Source organism: Leptidea sinapis, chromosome 24, assembly GCF_905404315.1.
Source record: "Leptidea sinapis chromosome 24, ilLepSina1.1, whole genome shotgun sequence".
Classification (NCBI taxonomy): domain Eukaryota; kingdom Metazoa; phylum Arthropoda; class Insecta; order Lepidoptera; family Pieridae; genus Leptidea; species Leptidea sinapis.
Genome location: NC_066288.1, coordinates 11,163,711 through 11,186,635, shown reverse-complemented (window position 1 = coordinate 11,186,635; position 22,925 = coordinate 11,163,711). Strand labels below are relative to the sequence as shown.

At 34.8% G+C, this 22,925-nt stretch overlaps 2 protein-coding genes and 1 non-coding gene across 3 annotated transcripts in view; all 3 read right to left on the bottom strand.

Annotated features, from left to right (window-relative positions):
• Positions 1 to 22,925, bottom strand: part of LOC126971845 (uncharacterized) — a 133,855-nt gene that overhangs the window by 26,220 nt on the left and 84,710 nt on the right. The gene's annotated exons all lie outside the window — the stretch shown is intronic.
• The window catches only part of LOC126971902 (GTPase-activating Rap/Ran-GAP domain-like protein 3), a 327,877-nt gene that overhangs the window by 271,040 nt on the left and 33,912 nt on the right, over positions 1 to 22,925 (bottom strand). The gene's annotated exons all lie outside the window — the stretch shown is intronic.
• Positions 14,848 to 14,921, bottom strand: Trnas-gga (transfer RNA serine (anticodon GGA)). Its single transcript has one exon. It is a non-coding gene; the product is annotated as a tRNA-Ser (tRNA).

Sequence of the window (22,925 nt, the reverse complement as noted above, 5' to 3'; positions counted from 1 at the left end):
CAATTGCCTAACTATCACTGTTCATTAGATACAGCCTGGTGACAGACGAACAGCGAAGTCTTCGTAATAGGTTTCCGTGTTAAAAATCAAGTACTGGAGACATATAATATAACCATAATGTTAACACCAGAAACAGACATAAACTTATAATGGCTAAGTCGAGTTAGTAAGTCTTTTGTGGAACGATGGTTATGCTTTTACAACAAGTTCTCAGAAAATGTTTAAAACAAAAGTATTATACGTTATTCAAAAGCATTGTTAAGAAACGTTTGTGTGGTAAAGGTTACTAAGGTTACTAAGGTTATAAACGACTTTCTTAATGATACCACAGATTGGAAATGGAGCGACCGCCCTCAGGCTATTAAATAATAAGTTTAATTGTACAATATTACTTTGTAAACATATTTTTTTGATGAAAAAAAAGAGCCCGCTGAGTTTGTTGCGCCCTTTCATCTCAGGCCTGATGCATTCATTTTGGAATGGGTGGTAGTTTTTTTTGACTTTCAATAAGTGATATCACATCCTATTTTGAATAAAAATATTTGAATTTGAATTCATTTGTATGTTTCACTCAAACCGAATCCAAATGCTAAATGCAAATTTTACCAATGGGAGGCTCCTTTGTACAGGATGCCGGCTAGATTATCACATTACACATCGGCGCCTATTTCTGCCGTGAAGCAGTAGTGTGTAAACATTGCTGTGTTTCGGTCTGAAGGGCGCCGTAGCTAGTGAAATTACTGGGCAAATGAGACTTAACATATTATGTCTCAAGGTGACGAGCGCAGTAGTGGTGCCTCTCAGAATTTTTGAGGTTTTTCAAGAATCCTGACCGGCACTGCATTGTAATAGGCAGGGCGTATCAATAACCATCAGCTGAACTTCCTGCTCGTCTCATCCCTTATTTTTATTAAAAAAATGCGACATTTCCACTGTCCCTTGTAAAGCTTACCTAATAGATAGAAAAGCAAATTAATTTCGCCATTAACTTGCAAAAGCCCACCAAATCTTGTTAGAAGTATAATTCCCATTAGTAATAAAGTCTATTACTGATATCATCTGTATAAATTGATTAAGATCGTCCATCGTATGTAGAAGGTTAGAGTTTAAGGTGAGATAATATTTGATTTTATTTTGATTACCATAAGGGGGTTCTGATTATAGTTTATTTCGTAATTAGTCGTTTCCGATTTAAATTAAACTTATTTTAATTTCTTTTTTTGGGTGTTAGTAATGTTTTCTATTATTTATATCAACTTTTTTGTTAAGTTTTAACTTTCATTTGTTTATTCATAATCCCTGTATAATTTCAACACTTTTTTGATTTGTATGCACCATCATCAGGGCCCCTGGCAAATTATTTATTTATTTTTGGGAAACAAACAGTTTTTAAACAACACCTACAGAAAATACATAAAAGATTGTACAACACACGAATAAAGTTTCTACTAATCTATACTAATATATAAAGCTGCAGTGTTTGTTTGTTTGTTTGAACGCGCTAATCTCTGGTACTACTGGTCCGATTTGAATGATTCTTTCAGTGTTGGGTAGTCCATTTATCGAGGAAGGCTATAGGCTATATTTTTTTTTCAAAATTAGGGATCCGTAATAAAATTGCTATTTTGTAATACAAGGTGTAAAATCGAAAACCTATTTTTGCGTGCGCTGCAAAAACTATTGACAATAGAACAAAATGATGTACAGGCTATAATATAGGCAATATTTTATTACTTATAAAACTATCGCGTGAATTATACTTTATATGGCAAAACAACGTTTGTTTACTAGCTGACCAGCTAGTAAACATATATAATTTTAGTCTCAGAAGAAGAAACAAACAAACGGAATATTGCTTACCTATATGAAATTATAATGACAAGTATCTCTAATATTTTAAACTGTGTGATCGAGCAAAATTTAAATCAATATTATTGAATTTTTCATTATACTTATAACAGGCATAGGCCTGGTAAGGTATAGACCTTAGATAATTTATACGTTAATGCAAGACAACCAATGAATACAGGCCAGGTTTGTTATTTAGTGTGCGCGAAAAAACTACGTATTGCCCTATTTTTTAAGTATGTATTAGTTTTTAAGTAAATTTGGCTAAATTTATTGAATTGGGGTGTTATTTTGCCCATATCCATAATTAAGCAAATTTTTTCACTCTTGAGTGTAAATTCTAAGACTAAGTAGTCTCGTGCCAGAATTTGGCAAGGCGATCAACATCTCCTGAGGATGCCTCGTGTAGAGGCGAAACACGTGTCGAATTGTTTGAATACAAGTAGTGGCGGAATTCACTCTCAATATAACTCAAATAATTTGGATATGTTTATTCAAATTTATTATAATTGCAAAATAGGACTATTATGGCCAACCGAAACGTACAAACATTAACTTTTCTGTTGACTTTTGGACTGTTAATTGGATGTAGTTCCTGAAAAACGTTCCAACCCACAAACATCACATTTTAAGGAATTCGTGTTTAAAGTTTAATAAATATAAGTGTATTCCATACATGTGGGTTGGGCTACTAAGTCGTGATGTCATTTAAAAAGCTACAGTAGGGCTGCCATTTTTTGTCAGTCGGTTAATATGAATCACGTGACCAGTTTTGTGTTTTTAACTCAATATCGACATGATTGTGCTTTGGAATGTTTTTCTTGAGTTACATCCAATTATAGTTGATCATTCAGTATGCCTTCTATTCTTTGCGATATAGTCTTAACATTCGGATAAAATAGAGTAAACAAAATAATTGATACTTAATACGTAAGAATCCATCCCTACTCTATGCTATACAATTAATCAAATGCCAAAAATTTAAGCTAAGTTTAAGTTCACTCCTATTGGAATTTATTAATTAAGCGTGCCTATCTGAACGGAATGTCTTGAAAATAAGCTAAGCTGTAAAAATCTACAATATTCTCAGCGTTCACCCCGCGAGCCGTTAACTAGACAGAATGCTAAATCAATAGACCAGGTGTCGCCAAATAGCGGACCGCGGTCCGCATCCGGAATACCGACCCATTTCGTGCGGACTGAGAATACAGTTACTTGCACTACAGACAGGCCTTTCTCACTCCCCGTGTAAGTATCAAAATGGTAAGTATTTGTGGCGGCCTCTACAGAGTACTCATGAGCGTGCAGTGACGCAAGCGCGCTTTGTTGCCACCTACATCACATTTCCGACCGATATTTTTAAAAATGAAGAAACATAAATAAATCAATGAATATGAAAGGTAATTTCGATCGAAATTTAATTTTTTAAGCTTCCTAAAGACGCTGAAACAATAGAATTAAAAGTGATTATTATTATACTAGAATTACCATTCATAATAGCTACCTATATACACTGGCCTTCAAAAGTAAGTATCACACTTTTAAAATTGGGATAACGTTTTAAGTTCACAAGATATACTTTCGAAATAAAAAGGACTCCAAAGAGAATTTAATTTTGTACATAAAAACTTTATAGTCGGTAACCTTCTTTTAAGAATTGGCTGAAAAAAAACTTCAAAAACAAAACCATTCCTTATTCAAAGTGGACGTTTCCGATTTACAATTTTACCATTCACATTTTTCTTTCTGTTTTAAATTTTTTTCAAGATGGATGGGTCTTGTTTTAAAAATTTATGCTAAAAAGCACATAACATTTATTTATCATGCCTCTTTCAGTTGAAGAATGTGCTAGGATCATGGCTTTTCTGGAACTAGGCATCAGTATGCGTCGCACTGCAAGAATGGTGGGTGTGACGGTACGAACGGTCCAGAAGGTAAAGCGAAGGTACGAAGAGACTGGACACCATCTGAGGAGACCTTGTAATGGCAGACCCAGATGTATCAATGCCCGAGAAGATCGTTATATCATTTCCACTGTGTTAAGAAATCGCCACCAAAATGCAGTTGAAGTCCAGCAACAGCTACAACAGACCCGGAGGGACTACATTAGTGACAGTACAGTGAGAAGAAGACTTGCTGATGCAAATTTGAATCCCCGAAGACCAGCGAGTGGCCCAAAACTCGAGAGACAGCATCGAGTAGCGAGACTGCGATACGCCCGTGAACACATGCAGTGGGATGAAGAAGAATGATCAAGAATTTTGTTTGCAGATGAGTCTCGATTCTCCCTTTACACTTCTGATGGAAGGCGAAGTGTTTATAGGTGACCTGGTGAGCGATACCTTCAAGCCTGTATCTCAGAAAAAGTCCAATACGGTGGAGGCAGTGTACATGTATGGGCTGGCATATCTTCAGAAGGTCGCACAGAGCTAGTAGCCATAGAAAATGGCACCCTTACTGGGCAAAGATATGCTCAAGAGATTCTCAATGAGTATGCAGGGCCGTATTTAGCAAATATGGGTGATGGATCGATGCTGATGCATGATAATGCCCGGCCACACACGTCTCATATCGTACAAGAGTATATTCAGGAGGTCGGTATCAGCGTGATGGCTTGGCCATCAAGAAGTCCTGATCTCAACCCGATTGAACACGCCTGGGATGAGCTTGGGAGGCTAGTCAGAAATCGCAGACCACCACCTACTACCCTCAGGGCACTAAAGCAGGCCCTGGTAGAAGAATGGGAGAATATTCCCCAACATCGGCTCCGAAACCTAGTGTTCAGTATGCCAAACCGGCTCGAAGCTGTAATCAGAGCTCGAGGAGGCAATACCAGTTATTAAAAATGAAATAACATGTAATACATTTTATTTGAATTTTTTTACACTTAACTATAAATGTCTATTTTCACTGTTTTATCTTTTTTAAGTTAAAAATGTTACTAATGTATAATTTTAGTTTCTTAGAATTAAAGCCTATAGAATTTGCAACAAACCGTTTTAATCTTAAATCTCTACCTTCTATAATTAAGAAAAAAAAAAAATTTGAAAAGTGTGATACTTACTTTTGCAGGCCAGTGTATTTCCTATATACCAAGTAGGTAATATTATAGAAAAAACTGAGCTATTTTTATAAGATGACCTTATTAATTATTATTTTATAAGACAACCCTAATTTCGTCTGAAGAGATAAGATCACGCGATAGAAAGAGTGGCAACTTCTAGGTGAATAAAAATATAGGTTAGTAGCGCTGTGTGATCTTAATTACACCTTATTGTATGACAGCAAGAGTCCCTATGTCTTTAATTGATTTTGCGGAGTGAGACTTCCGTTCTTTTACTATTATATATTATTTGCTACAGTGTACCCAAGTTAATAAACATGTATCCCCCGCATTATCTTTGTTGATGTAATTATGATTGGATTAAAAATATTATTTCTAATAAAAAAATTGTGCGGACCACAATATCATGTCATTTCTAAAAACCGACCCCGAGCGAAACTAGTTGGTGACCCCTGCAATAGACAAACAGGCTCATCAAGAAATATAAACACAAATTTATTAATATCAAAGAAAGTAATGAAGAATATTGAGAACTATTTTCTGCTCACCACATAGCACATGAAATTTATACAATATCATTCCATTTATTTGTACAAGTCTTCAGCAGCCTGATTTTTGTTAAAGACTGTGATATATTAAATAATGTATCGTATTTATTCACGTGTAAATGTTCATTAAGTTAGTACCCACACCGCATATCAAACAATAATGTCTCCTTTGAACTAACATAAAATACAATGCAGTATTTTACGTGGCATTGCCCTTAATGTTTTATTAGAAGCTCGGTCCAGCAAAGTGTAATAAGCCTTATCTTTTGCGAAATACAATAAATATCCCATTATATGTCAATAATATATAAAAATAAAATTTGTAAACAAAATTTTATGAACGATGCGGGACTCAAAACTCTCTCTCGCGTTCCGTGGGACTGTTCTTCCAATTGAGCCAACCGTACGATTGACGTATCATCATAAGACCTTTTCAAGCTTCATAAGCTTTGTTCAACTCTCAGGTTGTAGCTTCATCTACAGGATCTACTTTACAGTTAACCTGCTCAATTCCAATATTTGCATATTAGGAAATTGACTTGAGAGGTCGCTCTTGCTAATCTAAACAATTTGTTATGATTTTAAAGTGATAACCCTCTCTTCTGGGATTTATGTTTTATACATAAATAAAATTTAAAAACAAAATTTTATGAACGATGTGGGACTCGAACCCACTACCTCTATCAAATTCAATAGTATATGTTATATTATCTTTGAATAAAATGACTTTGAAAATTGTTTAAAATTATACGCGTTATACTGCCATATAATAGATTACTAGATGCTGTCCGCAACTTTGTCCAATGTAGAAGGTAAAAATATAAGGTAAAAAAGTATATGATTCCTATTTTGAGTTTCACAATAACTCTAGAGAATTCTTTTTTTTTTATCGAATAGGAGGACAAACGAGCGTACGAGTCACCTGTTGTTAAGTGATCACCGCCGCCCATACTCTCTTGCAACACCAGAGGAATCACAGGAGCGTTGCCAGCCTTTAAGGAAGGTGTACTCGCTTTTTTTGAAGGTACCAATGTCGTATCGTCCCGGAAACACCGCACAAGGAAGTTCATTCCACAGCTTTGTAGTACGTGGAAGAAAGCTCCTTGTAAACCGCACTGTGGAGGACCGCCACACATCCAGATGGTGGGGATGATATCCTAACTTGTGGCGTGTCGTGCGAAGGTGGAATTCGGCGGCAGGAATTAGGTAAAACAGCTCTTCGGAATGCTCCCCGTGATAAATGCGGTAGAAGACACACAATGAAGCGACGTCTCTACGCAACGCCAAGTGATCCAGCCGTTCACAGAGTACTGGGTCCCCGACAATTCAATTGAAGTTTATTACTTAATTAGTAACTTCTGCTTTAAATTTAAATAGGTGCAAACATTTAAATGATGAATATTATGGATGTTTTTTTCCGAGTCATGTATGTTGAAGTAAAGTATATTGTATATGCGACATGGGATGGGTCGTCCTCTTCCCTAAAATATGGTTGAGGGAGGCGATGGCTGGCTCATGCGTCATGCTCGTGAACGGGCGCTACTTGTGGTGGCAGGATGATCCTGTTGCCGGGGACTCGGTTTTAGATTCTTATAAGTTATTATTTATAATCGCTTATAAAATGCTCACAAAATACCTTTATTTATTTACGGTGTGTGTGGATGATGCAGCTAATGTACTCAATAACTTTTGTATTAATTTTTCATTAACTTTTTTGACTTACTCGCGTAGGGCCATTGACTTTTTGACGTTTGAGTATGTTTGTTGCATCACTTTACATATTATATTGTAATTGAAATGATTTGTACATCGAAATGGAAATGTAAATCTTGATATAAAAGAGTGGCAATGAGTTTCTTGCTACTTTTTCTCATTAGCTCAACCCTTTACGAAGTAGCGGTAGATTCAATAAGATAATATTTTTTTGACATTCATAAGTGTCATTTCCGTGACCTACATGAATAAAGTTATTTTGATTTGATTTGATTATATAAGTAAGTATATATCGTTGTACCTATAGGTACAAGACAACATATATTCTACACATATTCTATGGAATATACTATGCCTAGTTTGGGGCAAGATAATTTATGTTAAAAGTGTGTCAATATTATTATTATATTAAGTTACATTCTTGTCACAGCTTTTATCGGTAACGCAGAGCTAATGATCTTATTGAAGGCGCGTTATGAAAATATTATGAGAGTGAAATTTTAAAATGCGCGCGCATCACTGTAACACAAAAGTAACAGGTTGAAGTTGGTTCCTAAGATTTTCTGACGTTTGCGGCATTCATTATTTTTAATTTTTTTTTGTTTCTTCGTCCTTATTAGGATAGGCAAAGGGTTCATGCCCTTACAGCCGTATTCGTTATTTAATAATTAATTGCCAAAGCCATCGTTGCAAGATTACAATATTGTTCTATCTATTGATTTTTGCTTTGTTAGGCCAAAGAAGTATAACTTCTTGCGTTAAGTATATACACACTTTTTATTGTTTGAACGCAGACAAAAAATATAACTTTAATAAAGAACTAAGTCAATAATATACAACAGCATGCTTTAAACGAGAAATTTCAAAAACGCGACGTCATCACGTTTTACCGCTATTTCAAACAAACCGAAATTGCCCCGTTTTAAATGCAAATTTTCCGCACGATAATCGTTTTCACACGTTGCCTGTATAATTACCAAGTACATTATCTTTTTATGACGAGCAGTAAGTGGCGAAACTCATATCTATTTCGGTGTTCCTGCGAAAGCAGACTAATTTATTATATTCTTTTTCGAGCCTCTCCCCCGTTTGACCCTCTATAATCAAGAAAATACATATAGCTAATATCAAATATTATATAATATATAGGTTCTAAGGGCAATGTTTTCGTATTTTACCGGTGGCTCCTTTGTACAGGATGACGACCAGATTATGGGTACCACAACAGCGCCTATTTCTGCCGTAAAGCAGTATATTGTAATTTGTAAGCATAGCTGTGTTTCGGTCTGAAGGGCACTAGCTAAGTGAAATTACTGGGCAAATGAGATTTAACATCTTATGTCTCAAGTTAATGATTGCAGTTGTAGTGCCGCTGAGAATTTTTGTGTTTTTCAATAATCCTGATCAGCACTGTATTGTAATGGGCAAGGCTTTGCAATTATAATCAGCTGAACGTCCTTCTCGTCTCGTCCCTTTTTTCATTAAAAAAAAGTAAACGTAACACATTGTGAATTCATAATTATGAAAATACCTTTATAGTTGCATAAAAACTCGTTCAAGATATAATATAAAACAGACTTTATAACTCGGCTAATTAAGAATGTTTCATCTGCACTTGCAGTGGGAAAACTTAACTTAATCCGGATATTATAAAACACTAATTAACGTGCTAGTGTGCGAGTGCGGTAATGAAAAGTAAAAAGCACGCGGGTTTATTATTTTGGACTATAAGCGTAAAAGCGATGTCATATAATCCACTTAACAAGCAAGAATGACGAATAATTGAACAAATATATTATCTATCAAATATAACGCGCTGCTAGAATTGAAAATTATATTGTTCTTACCTACAGCTATATAAGATGTTTTTAAGTAACCTCTTGTTGACATTAGACGAGAAATTTACCTGGAATAGTAAAGCTGATGGTATTGTAATTGTGGTCGTTTTTTCGGCCAAAAAGGGGGCCTTAAGTCCAAGAAGGCCCTTTGGTTTTCTTCCTCGTGAGATACTTCCAATGGCATTGAAATTCCATTCGAAATTGCAATGTAGTGATTAAAAGTAATGATCATTTACCAATAATAAAAAAAATCTGTACTTTTTTGTGCCTTGCATGTGATTTGGGGCAATGTGGCACGTGTTTGCATTGGCTGTGTTTCAAACGAAATAAACACAATAAGAGCTCACGACTCAAGTAAGCTGTTTTCACATAGACGTATTTTTTCGTCGGCCCGTTGTTGGTTGTTGGAAGAGCGCTCGCACGGAACGCGAGAGGTCGCGGGTTCGAGCCCCACATCGTTCATAATTTTTTTTTGTATTGCTGTAGTGAGCGTTTGACTCGTCGGTTACGCATAAACCTCTTCGATTTCTGTAAACTGTTCCACTATTTTGTACAATAAATAAATAAAAACACAGATCGCTGTGACCAGGCGTATCGATACATCTATGTAACACTCTCTCACTATCTGGGTCGTTCTTGCTTCCAGGGAGTTGTATCCTAGATAGGAAAAGGATAGTAATTGTAGCTTCTTTTATACAAGTATTTAAGGAAGGTTTTTGCTTTGGGAGGAGTGAGTAGGTTGCTTCATTCAGTTCCAGACGCAAGCGGACCTCGTTTTACTCCGCACCAGAGCGTTGTTAAGACACTTTAAAGCAAGCTCACTACGTAGATTGTGACAATATCTTAATACAAATCCTAATTGTCAAAATGATTCTAATTTGTCTACATATGAATTTAAAAAGAACATTGATGATAAACTGCATTCCCTAGAACTACGCCTCTACCGAAGCCTTGCTTAAAATAACCCATTAAGATTTTTCACAACACACACTATTACACAAACACATCACACATGCAGCCTCACACACACTTTGCCAGATCACTGCTAAAACCAGTGGGAGGTTCCTTTGCACCGGATGCCGGCTAGATTATAGGTACCACAACGGCGCCTATTTCTGTCGTGAAGCAGTAATGCGAAAGCATAACTGTGTTTTGGTCTGAAGGGCGCCGTAGCTAGTGAAATTACTGGGCAAATGAGACTTGACAACTACTATGACGCAACGATTTACAACTTAACAACTTATTGGCAGAGCGTATCAAGTACCATCAGGTGAACGTCCTGCTCGTCTCGGCCACTCAGGATTCTTGAAAAACCCAAAAATTCTGAGCGGCACTACAATTGCGCTCGTCATCTTGAGACATAAGATATTAAGTCTCATTTGCTCAGTAATTTCACTAGCTACGGCACCCTTCAGACACTGTAATGTCAAATTAATGCTTCACGGCAGAAATAGGCGCCGTTGTGGTACCCATAATCTAGCCGGCTTCCCGTGCAAAGGAGCCTCTGGTACAATAAATTAATTACTGGTAAAATAAATGAACATCGATCGGGTGCTTCACCGTCCGAACACCATTTGCATTTGGAAGATTTGAATTCCATCTTGTTTCTCAGGCTCCATGAGTAGATGGAATCAATATCACGCTGATGTGCAAGGAAAATAATAATAAAGAAAAACTTCGTGTTTTGTGTAATATAATGAATAAATCAGAATACAGCTATTGTTTATTCATTGGCGCTTTATTGCGCGGCCATAATGGCTGTATCAGCAACAAACAGGAGCTTTGTTCTTGTTTTGTATTACACTGTTCTTACACAAAGAAGGAAAATATTGTATGATACAAACAATACCGTCCCAGAAGCCTTACGGTTGTTGTGTTATTGTCTATAAATATACATAAATTAAGTATATTCATTTAATACAATTCTTTGTGCTAAAGAAAATGTCTGAATAATTGATTTTCTTAAGACGAGCTCGTTATTTTACGGAATGTTTCTGACCCGTCAGGTGCGGGTTAGTAACGCTCGTTCTGGAAAAATTGGTTCGAATCGAAGAAATTTACATGAAAAAAGGCATTTATTTTCTCAAAACTGATTCATGATTTAGAAAATCTTTTTCATATCAGTTCAAACACTACCACCGCTTCGGAAAAAAAGGAGCTCTGAGAGAGAAGAAACGACGCAAGAAACTTTTTTTGAACAAAAACAACCTCTCCCAGTATACATGTTTTGCGATCTTTTTACTAATTATAAAATAATTACAAAAGTTATTGCCATAAAATAATCATAGTCTAGTACGAGACTGTCCGATCACTAAGATATTCAGATGTGGAGTAGTAGGATTTTACGACAGAGCCATTTTAATTTATTTACAGATAATACCTGAACAGCGGTTGGGACTTTATTATAAAAGTGTATACATTTATCCTTAAAGCTATTATGTATCTTAAGAAGCCTACTAGAATTAGTTACAGGTAATCCCTTATATATTTTGTTATAATAATGCAAATTAATATTTAGAGCAAAAAGAGAGAACCGATCTTTAGGTAGAAGTCGTTGGGCAGATGACCTGGTAAAAGTAACTAGAAAGGACTTAGCTGTTCACGGTAGAGACAGGGAGCTATGAAAGAAGATATGGGCTCCTACACCCTCCAAGGAGTCCATTTATTTGCTTTATACCTCATAATTTATGAAGATATGATAACAATGGTTGTATAAAATGAGCCAAGCCAATATTATACTCTGTTTTGTAAGACAAAGGGAGGTACTCCCTGGAGGCCAATAATTTCAGTGAACAATTCATCCCCTTTTGTATAATTTAATAGATAAGAATCTACATTTAATAATTAAAAACATTAACTGTGTTATTATAAAAAAAAAATTGAGACATGGTTTTACGTGTTTAGTTAGACAGACCTAACAGTAACGACGTCTAAAATGGAGTTTATCTTTTTCAATTACAAAACAGTGTTTAGCATGTGTTTAACTGAAACGTCGTTAAGCACAACAAAAACGAAAGTGTTCAGGAACAATTAAAGGAACGGAACCCAATTTCAGCTGTCATCTATGTGTCATCATATAATCTAAATTTGTCATTTGAATTTGATCTATCTGTTAGACAAGCTTGGACTAGTGTTTAAATATAATCAAAGTCTAAATATTGTTGAACGCTTAACAACAGAAAGACACAGATTTGTAATAGAACTTTTTTAAAAGAAGTGTTCAACATATGTTTAACTTTTTTGTAATAAAAAAGATAATGTTGTGAACTTTAAGATTTTTAAAATGCCTTAAAAGCTACGTCGACCCAATTAAGATGCTTAAATGGGAGTCGATATGTAAAATCGTAGATAATTTACACATTATTAGATACAGCCTCTTGCTGTCAGGCAACACGTGACAACAGGCCTGGTATTTTACTTTAGTGTGCGTGAAAGCTACGTTTTACACTCGCGATATGTCAGTCACTTTGTTTTAGTGTGCATGCGTTGCTGAAAATAAAGGCTAACTGTTTGCTGCTATTTATTTCGACATGCATAGACTATCTAGACGCATAAGCTAGAAGTAAAAAGCATAATTGTTAGAAATTTTATATTGAAACTTATGTAAAATTACAACTTGGACATGACTAATTTTTTAATTTTAATTTAATTTGATTATGAACCAATGAACTGTGTTGATAAATAATAATAACAGATTATAAAACTATTGGCACAATACAGTATAGAACAGTACTTTAACTTCATAAATCACACTAGAGCGTCCGAATCGACGCACGCACACATACACACGATTTACACGGTGCTAAGCAATCTTGGGAGGACAATACTATTGAGTGCCGCGCCGTACACCGCCTGGTTGCTGTGAGATTTAAATTAGCTACGTCGCGCCGTTCGCATCGACAATCTCTTTGTATGTACTACCAACTAACCCTAGCGCTCTGCCCAGACGTAGGTATAAATTTCAATGAAACCGCTGAGTTACGCCACTGTTCTATTACTTGCGGTATTGACTAGGCTAAAATTTGTATTCTTAGCTTTCAATCTAAATATTTTAATATTATAATACGTAGGTGACAAAACGTAGGTAAAAGGTTTGCGTAACTTAAAAAAACAACATGTTATAACCAAAGTATTATGTTTACTGCTTTTCAAAATACTCTCCTTAACATTTTAAACATTTTTTTAATGGGATCGATTAATTTTTTTAAACAGGAGGATCCATGTGAAGGCATCTTTTCTACGTGCTGATTGAACGTCATCACTGACTCTTCGGAATTGGTAAAAGTGAAACCTCTCATAATATCTTTGATTTTGGGGAATATACAGAAATCACAGGCACATAGCCCAGACCTAGCACAGGTCTGTGCTATGTGCAGGATGGGTGACGAGTTGTACTTTTTCGGAAGCTAAAAATAACTTAGTTTTGTTGGCCGTGTTTGAAGAAGCGTTGGCATGATGTAGGAGAACGCGGCTTTTTGGTCGTCTTTAGAGAACTTTTTTCTCAACCTGGGTAAACAAATGGTAGAAAACCACTCGGCATTAATACTCTTTTAATAATTAATAATAATAAATTAATGAAGTGGAATTGTACAGATGGAACAAAATCATTTTTAAGACGAGCGGCACAGCCTTGCGGAGAGAGAGAACTTTTAAAATCATAAAAAATCATCGCTCTAAAATCTTTTCGACTTAATTCCATTTTCGTTGCGTACGTAGAACTCTGATGTGTGATAAAAAAACAATTGACAAATGATTTTGTTTTTTTTTTATTACTTAGAAGGTTTCCGTCTTCCCAACGTTTCAAAAAATTTAACATTCGAAATTGAAATAATTCCGATTAGCTAGAAGTGCAAAACTTTTAGTGTGCCCCATGTAGTTGTTGATGTTAAAAGTCTCAAAGTTCAAACTAATGCCCCAAAAGTACTACATAAACAAAAGTATACATATAAGCACAGATACATTCCTCGCAAACTGTTCTGGTAGTTATAAAAGAAACTTCTAATGTTTTTATCAAGCGATGCTGTTTCTCTAGGGTATAAATATAATGTTTTGTTTCATATTTAACGTTATAAATAACCCGTGGGAGGAATACAAAGTTTTGAGGTATGAAATCCTCATTTGTTAATGCAAATTTAATTCCCAATCTGTGTTATCATTAAGAAACTCAATTATATTATAGTAACCCTTACCACATTAACGTTTTTAACAATTATTTTGAATATCGTAATACTTTTATTTTTAATATTTTCTGTCATCTTGTTGTAAAAGCATATACATTACCCAACAAAACACTTAATTACTTGACTTAGCCGGGTAGTAGGCATTATAAGTTTATGTCTGTTCCTAGTATTAACATTATGGTTATGACAGTTTCTAGCAAATTCACTTATTTGCCTATGTACCATTCACAAAGAATGACACATCAAATGTATAAGGCAAGTGTGTGGGCAAGTCGATCACGGGAGACCTCGTAGGATATTCGTCGACCAAATTGGGGACGTTTTGAAAAAAGGAAAGGTCCGAAGCACTCGGAACCGGTGAGCATGTATGAAAAGAGTAATGAATGTAGAGGAAGTGCGTGAGGTTTGTAGGGATAGAAGCGAGTGGTGTTCTATTGTCTGTCTACTCCGACGAGAAAAATTTAATTTTTGTTTTAAGAGCATACGGTATAAGTAAAATGGACTTTTGCTTGTGGATTTAATTTTAATAATACTCGATCACATATTTTATATAGAGTGTATTATTTTTTAGTATTATTTTTTTACATAGAGTGTAATGAATATTAATCATTAACTCTTCAATGGTGCACAAATAAAATTTGAAGAACAAAATTTTATGAACGATGTGGGATTCGAACCCACGACCTCCGGCGTTCCGTGCCGGTGCTCTAACCAACTGAGCTAACCGTTCGAGTACCGCCTCGTTATAAAATTCTGTTTACTTTCTTCAACTCTCTCTGCAATGGTGTTTTTATGAACGAGGTGGACAAACGAGCGTACGGGTCACCTGGTGGTATTTAATCACCACAGCCCATACTGGGTGGTAATACCGGAGGATTCAAGATCGTTGCCAACCTTATAAAGCGTTGGTAAAACGTACATATGAATTTAAAAGATAGCACGTTAGTTGGAGACGAATAATTTGCACGTAAGCATTAAAAAAACAAAGTGTTTACGGTTCATTACACCAAACACAGCGGAGGTTCAAACCAACGTACTCATAAATGACCAGAGATTGTAACTTGTGGACACTACGTTCCTCTAGGGCATCACGTTGATAAAAAGCTTCAGTAGGGTCCACATAGTGCCCAACTTACAGATAGACTCAGCGCACACGCCGTTAGAAAACTTAGAGAGTACACGAATGTTGCTACCGCCAGATTAGTGTATTTTCACAGCATCATGACGTACGGTATTTTGCTGTGGGGTCATGCTGCTGTCATTGATATAGGTGTTTGCACTGCAAATTAGAGCTGTTCGTGCTATATATCAGCTTAGTTATAGACAGTCACTTAAAGAAAAATTTAAAGAAATAAATATTATGAGGGTTCATTGTCAGTACATTAATAAAAACTTTGTACATACGTACGTTCACAAAATTATTTGCTCTAAATTGTGATTTTCATTATTATAACACTAGAAATAAGGGATTCCTTGTAACTAATTCTAGTAGGCTTCATAAGATACATAATAGCTTTAAGGGTAAATTTATAATAGCGTCCTAGCCACTGTTCAGGCATAATTTACATGTTTTATTAAATTCAAATTTAAAATTACTTTATTCGTGTAGGTCTCGGATATTTAATAAATTATTTTAAATTAAAAAATGGATCTCTTGTAAATCCAACTACTCCATAAATGATTATGCAAGTGATCGGGCAGCCTGGTACTAGATTATGATTATTTTAAAAGCAATAGCAATGACAGTACAATTTTGTATGTTTCATTAAAAAGAGCGCAAAAAAGAAGCTGGGAGAGTTTCTTCCGCCGCTTCTTCTCTCTCAGAGCGCCATTTGTTTCCGAAGCGGTAGTAGTGTCTAGTATATTAGAAATGACATCAAAAAGAATTCTAAAGGAATCAATTTTGAAAAAATAAATGCCTTTTATAGATGGGAGCCTCTTGCTGCTAGACAATCGATGAAAACAGGCCCGGTTTATTACTTTAGTGTGCGTGACAAGCTACGTATAACACTCACGTTTTGTATGTCACTTTGTGTAAGTACGCCCGCAGCATTGCCCAAAAGAGAGGCTAACTATCAACCTCAATTTTTTTCGACGTTTTCATAGCTGTCACAGTCTATATGACGTATAAATGAGCTAAGCATTTCTTATAATTAATAATCACACCAAAGGTTCCATAGTAACTAGTTATTACCGTCAACAAAAAAAACTTTTAATTCATAATTTAATGTGTCAAAGAGAAAACGGAAAATATTAATATTCAAGCAGAATAATACGGAATTACGTGAAGTAGAACAATATCACCCCAAGTTAATTAAATGTACTTGTTATTACTTGGAATGTTCGTTGTTTAAAACGGCCTGGAATCAACAGAGATAATTTGAATTTCGAGGAATAAAGTAAACAAAATAATTTAAGTAAAACATTTGAATTTCCCTGAAATATGCTTACGTCGAACCCTGCTACAGTCAAGCGATATATTTTTAAATTGCTTTTTATTGTTTACTAGCTGATACCCGTAGGTCGCAGTAGTGACATTTCAATTAAATTTTTAAAATAAAATGGAACCGATTTCGATGATTCTTTTTTTTTATTTGAAAGTTGGTGCATCCCTTGTGGACCTTCAATTGGTTAATTGATTCCAAAAATAACAACAATTGCAACTACAATTAGATTGATTAGATTTTATAAAAAATATTCTTATATATTATTATTTTTTTACTTTTTTGTGCACTTTATATCTATTATTTTATATTAGGACGATTCGAAATGGGTATCTTAAAAAAAATTCGTATATATTTAAAAAAGGCCAGCAACTCTCCTCATTTCTCTGGTGCTGCAAGAGAAAGTTGGCGGCAGTGATCACTTAACACTAGGTGACCCGTACGCTCATTTGTCCTGCTCTTCCATAAAAAAAACCAAGTAAGAAGTAAGTGCATCACTCCTTGAATATCACACGATCCAATAACCCCAAATAACCGCGCTTTAAACGCAAATTATTCGCATAATGATCATTTTCACCCGACTCCGGTTTAATTAAGCAATACATATTGTTTTTCGTGGTGTGAAATAAGCGAATGAATTCATATTATCTCGCTCAGTATTTTGCGGTCGGTTAAAGCTTATCATAAAATATTTTATTATTATATCAACACCGATCAATTATCGATATTTTTGAAGTTATACATATTTGAAACGATAGGGACGATTTATCAGAGTGAATATTTACGATGCGCGCGTAAAACGACACACTACGAAACCTTGACGTCAGTTGGTCAACTAGAACATTTGTATCATACTTCAGCTACCAAGTCTCTTGTAACTCATGTGTCTACTGAACTACAACCAATGTACTAAGATTACATAAATGTCAATATATTATGTATAAAAGTTTGTGTGGGAAAGGTTACTATAGCATAAACGATTTTCTTAATGATGCCACAGACTGGGAATGAAGCGAACGCCCTCAGGTTCTTTAATTATAAATGTTTTTTGTACGATATTACATTGTAATCCATATTTTTATAAAAAAAAAGCCCGCTGAGTTTCTTGCGCCTGTTCAACTCAGGTCTGAGGCAGTCTATTTTGAATGGGCGGTAGTTGTTGACGTTCAATAAGTGATTTTGAATCCTATTTTGAATAAAAATATTTGCATATGCATAAAAATAAATACATTTTCTTTTTATTTGACATATTGATTGACATTGCCACAGTACCGCGATAAATCGTAGCTACACTTTGGTTATTGGTCTACTAGTGTGCCCATAGCATAACACTAGATAAATTTCAAAAAGAAAAGCATTTTTATAAACCAACTCCTTATAGTATGAGCTATCTGCCAGTGAAATACATCAAAATCGGTTTAGCATTTTGTAATATAAGCCGAATAAACAAGTACACAGATAAAAATTCAAGGCTCTTGTGATTTCCCCGTTATAACATACATAAACTTACATTACATAGAACAAAAAATATCCAACATATACATTAGAATTGATACTTCTATAATAAAGTACCAGCCACAAAGAGCGCAAAAAAAGAATGCTGGGAGAGTTTCTTGCGCCGCTTCTCCTCTCTAAGGGCGCCATTTGTTTCCGAAGCGGTAGTAGTATCTAGTAGTTATTAGAAATGACATCAAAAAGAATTCTAAAGGAATCAATTTTGAGAAAATATATGCCTTTTATGCCTTTTAGAAAGAGCAAAACGAAATAAGTGAAAAAAACTAGCTTAAAAAATAACAGTATCTTTCAGCAAGAAACTTATAAATTATTAATTATAATCATAACTGACATGAAAACAGATTGAGAAGCGCAAATTAAATGAACTCTTCATAAGTTTATAACTTGGATTTTAATCCGATGAAAGTCAGTAATTTTTACTTGAATGGATAGTTATTAAAGTGTTTCACAGCGGACTTTGAAGGTTAGGAAATACAGCAAGTTTAAATATATTTCCTGCGGCTCATTGGATTAATAATATTGAGAGAGATGTGTTTAAAACTAATATATTATTGAAAAATATCACTACTATTAAGGGTTCCTACTAAGAATATTGGCAGCATTTCCGCGTTGGATGGATAGGCTGATCCGTTGACTGAAATAGCTGCCAGCGCTTGGGTTTCTAGTAGCCCTATTGAGACGCGTACTTTGATATTCTCCGCGCCTCTGGGCCCCACGGTCCAAGTGTCGTCATCAAACGGCAGAAAGATGTAGAGTTACCAAGACCGTCATATTTTCGCCCCGGCACCAGCTTAAGTAGCTTGGACATGAGAAGGAGCCAGAGTTTCGATACAAGTCATGTCCCACACCAGTGCCCTTCCCCGTGCCTAAGCCACTAGGGTCATTCTATCAGGACGCTTGCCATCGCGGCAGGTTATAACATTTGGCTCTAAAATAGGTGGTATATTAAGAGCGGCAAATGCCCAAACTTAATTAATGCTGGCGTGACGACTAATGAATAATGTAAAGTCTTCATTATAAATGGCTTAGTAATAATCGTATTTATAAGTTATTTGTCTCAAAAAATCTCTTCATTACGTTGGGAATTTCATATGCAGCCAGTCATTTCAGTTCAAATGTATTTTCAAGACATAAAACATATTTTTTTATTTATGATGTTCAAATTAACTTAGCTTACTAACAATACTCTAAAACAACCATAATTAAAAAATAAAATAAGTTATTGTAGTAGCATCTCATTTATTTTTTATAGATATGTTTTGCAATCGGCAACCTCCTCCAACCATTTCCTTACTTGTTTTTCTTAAGCCACTATGTTCCACATAACTCCTACGATTTCTCTAATATCATCATCCCATTTTTTCTGGGGTCTGCCTCTTTTCCTTTGCCCTTCCCTGGGATACCAAGTTGTCACTTTCTTACTCTATTTAGTATCTAATATTCTGATTTAGTCAAAAAGTAGTCATACTGACTAAACTAAAAATCATAACCCTTGTGCCTGACATAATGTGTAGCGTAATCAATAAGCACTTTAAATTAAACACCCGTTAGGTTATTCTTATTATTATCACCCGCTATCCTTTATTATTCGAGACACGTCCGCACACTTTGGCCGTCTAACCAATAATGCGTTAAAAGGCATAAAAGGCATTTATTTTCTCAAAATTGATTCCCTTAGAATTCTTTTTGATGTAATTTCTAATATACTAGATACTACTACCGCTTCGGAAACAAATGGCGCTCTCAAAGCGAAGAAGCGGCGCAAGAAACTCTCCCAGCATTCTTTTTTTGCGCTCTTTTTAATAAAAATATACAATATTGTAATTACATTGCTATTGCTATAAAATATTCATAATCTAGTCCCAGGCTGCCCGATCACATAGATATTCAGCTGTGGAGTAATAGGATTTACGGCAGAGGCATTTTTTTTATAAAACATTTAAATTTATTTATAGATTATGCCTGAACAGTGGCTGGGACTTTATTATAAAAGTATACATTTACCCTTAAAGCTATTATGTATCTTATGAAGCCTACTAGAATTAGTTACAAGCAAGCCCTTATTTCTAGTGTTATAATAATGAAAATCACTATTAAGAGCAAAAAGGTGACGATTTTTGTTGAGAATTAAGATGGCTACCGCTCAAGCTCTACCAAGTCTCCCCTACATTTATTTTACAGTGGTACCAGTCATGACGTTTAGATTCAAAATTACAAAACTGACAACGTTATAAATGGATAATTTTTACAATTTAAAAATAAAATAAGATAATAGAAACCTTACACATATATATAATAATAATATTGACACACTTTTACACAAATTATCTTGCCACGAACTAGGCATGCATATGGGTTGCAAGACAACAATATATTTAATACGATATACTTTATTAAACACACATAAATACATATAAACATCCACGACTCAGAAACAAACATTCATCATATATTTGTTTGCACCTTTATTCGACGCCGATAAATGAAGCTTAATATAATATTATGTAGAAAGGAAATGGAAGAGATTATCATTGAGCATTGGAAAAAAGGTTAAAGAAGACCTAGAAAATAGATCAAACATAAGTCCAAGCTCCCAATAAACTTTAGAACATCAGAACGAGAATACTAATATAATTTGTAGTTGGTCCCAAATAACAAACCAATTTTGGTTTGGTTCCGATGCAAATGTACCGCAAAATAATCGCTTGCCTCTGGGTGGGTTTAATAACGCAGTTGATGATGAGAAGCGAGTGTCTCATATCTTGTTGTTGAACTGAGCTAATTGTTACTGATTTCATTGTACTCCAATACACTGTAATGTATTCATGATATTCAGAACACTATCTTGTAGGCTTAATTAACTAAAACGGCTCGTTGTTGATGCCATTTCGCAAGCATTTGGTGGAGTGCAAATCATACACTTAAACTGTTAGGATTTCATCCCCACCATCTGTGGCGGTCCTCCACAGTGCGGTTTTCAAAAAGCTTTCTTCCACGTACTGTAGTACGAACTAATGCTGTGGAACGAACTTCCTTGTGCGGTGTTTCTAAGACTATACGACATGGGTACCTTCAAAAAAAGCGCGTACACCTTCCTTAAAGGCAGGCAACGCTCCTGTGATTCCTCTGGTGTTGCAAGAGAATCTGAGCGGCAGTGATCACTTAACACCAGGTGACCCGTACGCTCGATTGTCCTCCTTTTTCCATAAAAAGAAACTGTACTTCATTACAAACACAATATCAAAAACTTTGGAACATCCAAAAGTATACGCTTCATAATCTCATTTTCCACAATATTCTTAAGTGAGGAAAAAAAAATACTATAAAATACTATAATAAAGTATACAAACAAAATACACAGTCAAATCTTTGTTTTTTTTTTAATATTAACTAAACGACAGTGAACTGAACGCTCATATTTACTGAGAAAAACCGTGGTGTGTTATTTCGTATATTAAAAAAAAAAAATATTCCCCTACTATAATTTTTCGCCCTGCTTTAATAATAATAATTTTGTTCGATGGACAATGCGATATAACGTTCGGTCGTACCAAATGCGATCATGTGTATAGGCTATTAGGATTAATAGCCTATACACATGATCGCTCCTACATACACTCTCCCATAACGCTTCAAGTCCAAATGTAATAATTGATACAAACACATTAAAATAACTGTCAAATTTGTAACCCGTCAAACGCCTTGCAAGTTACGAGCAATTTGCTCGTCTTTCCCCTAAATGTAAAAGACCCAATGACGTGAGTTTTATAAGGTCTCAAACTTTTTTTCAGCATATTTCGTGTAACAAAAGCAGTAATAATTAAGTATTTCACAGAAATCTACATTCTAATGGTTGAAAAATAATAATGAACGTGCCAGCGGTAAAATGTATTAAATTTTTCATTTTCTTTGTTTATATATACGCTAAACATGTAACCTCCTTTCTAATGGCATAAATTATTAGTAAGTTATTCTTTCACTTATTTTATTATTAGAAAAAAAATAGTATCGAGTCAAACGACGAATTGAAATATACTACTTGCATTTTAATAATAATTTGATATTAAAGGGCACAGATTAAAAATAAAAATTTAGAGTACATTCACTCTCTGTATTAAGTCATACAGTCATAAATAACTATTATATTATATATTAGTTTGTAAGTTGCTGCATTCATTATATGAATCGTGTTTAAATAATATACTTAGTCTGACTATAAATACTGTTACGATAAAAAATAAACAAAATATTACATTTGAATTTGGAATCTGTCATTCTTTTATGATTGTTCATTGAAATTTCTCATTTTGGCGCCAATACATTGTACAATATTTTGTGATGTTAAAATGGAGGGGGATGATAAAGAGAACCGAATCGCTGTGATTGTATTACACAAAGTAGGTATGGAACCAAAAGCAATTTTTAAAACTCTCCATACGCTTGGTACCTATTAGTAAAATGTTTGTGTACCGGAGTAAGTAAGATCTGGCCGTCCCGTAGTGTTCGTACGATAAATGTGGTCAAAGCAATAATGGAAAGAATTTGAAGAAATCCTGTCCAAAAGTTTTTTCTCGGGAAATAAAGATAGCACCTAGAACCATGTCGCGCATTTTAAAAGATCACTTGACTTGCAGCCTATAAGAAACATATTGATAATTTCTTAACTGATAATTTAAAAAAGAATAGGGTGGTAAAATCGAAACAACTACTGAAGCGGTACGCAAAGGGAGGTCACAGAAAAAAATTGTTTACGGATAAGAAATCTTTTACAAATT